Source organism: Hipposideros armiger, unplaced genomic scaffold, assembly GCF_001890085.2.
Source record: "Hipposideros armiger isolate ML-2016 unplaced genomic scaffold, ASM189008v1 scaffold_132, whole genome shotgun sequence".
In the NCBI taxonomy this organism is placed as follows: Eukaryota; Metazoa; Chordata; class Mammalia; order Chiroptera; family Hipposideridae; genus Hipposideros; species Hipposideros armiger.
The window spans coordinates 709,035-712,941 of NW_017731482.1; the positions used below are offsets into that span (position 1 = coordinate 709,035).

At 49.1% G+C, this 3,907-nt stretch overlaps 1 protein-coding gene across 3 annotated transcripts in view; it reads left to right on the forward strand.

Moving 5' to 3' along the window:
- Positions 1-1,163: 1,163 nt before the first annotated feature.
- The window catches only part of P2RY6 (pyrimidinergic receptor P2Y6), a 35,884-nt gene continuing 33,140 nt past the window's right edge, over positions 1,164-3,907 (forward strand). For 2 of the 3 annotated variants that reach the window (XM_019649460.1, XM_019649456.1), the window contains exon 1: positions 1,164-1,499. The gene's annotated coding sequence lies outside the window, so the exon portion shown is untranslated. Of the gene's footprint in view, positions 1,500-2,145; positions 2,308-3,907 lie in introns of all 3 variants that reach the window. The other variant, XM_019649457.1, reaches the window with a different exon arrangement.

Genomic DNA, 3,907 nt, shown 5'->3' on the forward strand with positions numbered 1-3,907 from the left:
GGCCCCTTAGGCAGCAGCTAGTTTGATGGTTGAGGCAGGAGACAAAATTTGTAAGATGTTAGAATGAACCCTATAGACTCACCAATACTTGACATTATGGTGCACAGCCTCGTTTGTCATCTCACAAAATGGAAATAGAAGCACGAAGAGGCTGATGTTTGAGGCAGCCTGAGATGCCTTTGTCGGACAAAGTTGCCAGAATAAAGCAGATAATAGATTAAAATCTAAACAGTCCCCAGCTAGGTTTCCTGAACAAGCCGGAAATCTCCCCATCAGACTCTCAGACTTGTTAGTGCGATTCATTGAGGACCTATTTTGTGCCGGGCCCACATCACAGCTTTATTATAGATTCATCTTTAAATAACAGCAACCACCATGAAAGGTTAATACTGTAACCTATGTTTAATAAGCAGGAAAACTGAGACTCAGAGTGTTACATAACTTGCTCAAGGTTGTAGAGCTAATAGAAGCAGAGGGAGGATTCAGAACCAGGTCTGTCTGGCCCTGAAACCCATGACTCTCCTACTCTATGGAGTATTTGTTCCACAAAAGATGTCAGGCCTCAGATTAGAAATACATAAAATAAAATGGGAAAATATGAATGACAACCAAAAAAAAAGGAGCAATTAGGGAAATGCAAATTAAATTCTTAATATGATACCACTTTATACCCATTAGGATGGCTATAATGAAAAAGACAATAAGTGTTGATAAGGCTTTGGAGAAATTGGAACTCTCATATACTGCTGGTGGGAATGTAAAACAGTACAGCCACTTTGGAAAACAGTTCATCAGTTCCTCAAAAAGTTAAACACAGAGCTACTATATGACCCAGCAGTAACACTCTTAGGTATTAATATATACCAAGAAAATAGAAAAGATATACAGATGCAAAAAATTGTACACAAATGTTCATAGCAGTGTTATTCATAATAACCCGAAAGTAGAAACAACCCAAATGTTCATCGATTGATGAATAGATAACTAAAATATGGCATATCCATACAATGGAATATTATTCAGCCATAAAATGAAATTCTGATCCATGTTACAATATGGGTGAATCTTGNAGGAGTGGGGTGGAGAGGAGGAGACAAATAGTCACCCAATGAGTCCCTACCCTGTGCCAAGCCCTGGTCCCTAAATGTCATCTCACTCAATCCTCCCCACAGCCCTCAGGGCTGAGTTGATGAGCACACTCAAGGTAAAGCAACTGCTCACATCTGGGTCGGGGCTGAGTCAGCCTTGGTGTCAGGGACTTGAGCTGGAATGTTCTTGGGATTTGGGCCCCAGCCCTGCAGCTTGCAAGCTCTGTGCTGCAGCCAGTTACTTCCCCTCCTCAGATTTCTCAGTTTCCTCATCTGCTGCCTTCTGGAACTTCTGTGAGACATGCACGTGACAGTTTGTGGCACAGGAACTGGCTAGCAGTAGGGGCTGCTCCAGGAGTCAGAATTTGCTCCAACACTTCACAGACCAACGTGGAGCTCAGTAGCTCTGAGGTGAGTGTTCTGGGTCAATGCTGTGAGGAAGGCTGAGCCTCTACCCCCTCTCAGAGCTCCTATGCAGCCCACTGTGGCTCGTCACAGACTGGAGTGAGAGCAGACTCAGAGTGGGGAGGGTCCCCCTCCTTTCCTCCAGCTGGTTGTGCCTGGAGCTTGTAGGCTGCTCAGCATGGAGGGCAGAGGAGATGGGGACCGGGTTGGGCTATGGTGGAGGAGTGGAACAGCGGAGGCAGGATGAGGAGCCACCTCAGCCTGGGTTTGAGTCCTGAGTGATACAGGACTCTTTTCTTCTCTGGGCCTCAATTTCTTACTCTATAAAATGTAAGACAGTGATCTCTCCCTGAGTATTTGAAAACTGTTAAGTGTTGTATGCTGGTGAGGGTCCCTAGGAGAGGAGCCTGTGGCGGGAGAGGCTAGGATGATTAGGTGACCGGGTGGGAGTCCACAGCGGAGACCTTTGGGAAGCTCTGGTCTCTGCCATCCCAGCTACATCTCAAGACGGCCTGGGGCTGACCCCATGTGACCAGTGGGCAAAGTGTCCCTGAGTCCAGGTGTGGCTTGCTAACGGAGGACAAAGCAGGATAAACGAATGTATCTGGGGGAGCTAGGCTAAAACTTTTCTGGGGTTTCCATTGCTTTTCAGCTCCCACTGACACCACCATGGGAGAAGAAAATGGAGGCTGCACAGTCCATTGGACAGGCCCTGGCTTCTTAAAGATATCTGGGATTCACATCTCTTGCCAGCTTGAGAATGGGTCCTAAGCCAATTCAGGGACACTCTCTCCATCCCTCAGTATCAAATGAGGTGATAAAAGAGAAGGCTGTTTGCAAGCTATAAAACGCTGTGCCTCTGGTGGTGCATCTGCATGTGTGCAGCCCTTGGGTGGGTGTGTATGCACAAGTGAGAATGTGCAGCTTTTGAGTGTGTGTGCATGTGTGTGCGACGTGTGTGAGTGCACACGTCCCCCTGGCTTGGTGTGCTGGAGTAACTCCACACTGCCCAAGGCTCCTTGTTTGGCTGGGACTTTTCCTCTAAACTTCTTACAATCGTTTCTCATGTTTCCTCACTGGTTCTTAGTTTACCAGAAAGGGAGCAGGCCATGGTCCGGAAACTTAGCAATTGTCTCTGAGCCTGCTGACTCTTCTCCCCTCCCGCCCCCGCTCACCTCATCCTGTGGCTATCCCTGGAGGCTCAGCTGCCTGGTGCTCCCAGCACAACCCAGTCTGCAGGGCTGGCAGCTTGCCTGCTTCCTCTGTGTAGCCCACCTGCCACCTGCTTTACTCTCCAAGACTCTGCTCTGGCTGCTCTCACACCATTGTCCCATCGACTCTTGGCAACATCCTAGCCTGGAGGTGCTCTTATTATTCCGATTTTACAAGCAAGGAAATGAAGACTCAGTGAGAGAAAATGGCTTTCCCAGAGTTACCTAGCCAATTAGTGGCAGTGCTGGGGTTTTAACTCCTACATAACCCCCAGAACTTGATTCTTTTTTTTTTTTTNCTGATGGCTGGTCCCAACTTGGGCTGTGTCACTTTGAACAAGCCACTATCCCTCTCCAGACCTCACCTTCCTCGTCTGGCAAATTGGCACACAGGCCTAAAACTCCCTGACCTCTCTTTCGTACCACTGAGGACTTCAGCACTGTTGTGGAATGCCTGGTCCTTGGCTTACTCAAATGAATGAGGAGTGAATGAATAAATGAAGGATCAGATGAAGAGATGTGAGAATACAGCAAAAGGCACAGTGATTCTGATCTCCCTCCCGCTCTTCTTCACCCAGCCTCAGCCCACATGTGAGAAATTGATCTCAGAACTAAAAAAATTAGGAGGGCTTGTCCTCTGGGAGAATCCAGGATTGGTGAAAAGTTTAAGAGGTTGGGTGGGGGAGGGGACCTCCCAGATGTCACCTCTTGCCCTGCAGCACGTCCACTGCCAGCCCCGCCCTGAGCTCTGGGCAGCAGGCCTGTGGATTCCCAATGCTGTCTATGATTATTTTCCCATGATCACCCCCCACCCAGCCCCTGAGCTTATGAAGGAAAGAACTGTAGCATCAGGGCAGGGGGGTGGGAGGGAGGGGTCATGTGGTAAGCAGGAACCCCCAAGAGATTGGTAGAAGGGGAAGCCAGAAGGATCCCGGGCCCCCAGGCTGTGCGAGGCAGGGTGAGGGTGGGAGCGGCCCATGTCTGAGCAGCTATTGGCATGAATAAAGAGGGAGGCAGGGGGCACACATTTAGCAGGCACCTACTGTGAATCACTGTGACCAGTCCTTATCGGTGCTCTCTGTCCTCCAGTTGCCCTGGCAGGAAGGAGGGATTTGGGTACATCCTGAGCTGCTTCCTCCATTTCTCCGTCTTCCTCGCTTCCCCCATGCCGTTGTCAAGCCCCATTGAACCTGCCTCCCAAAT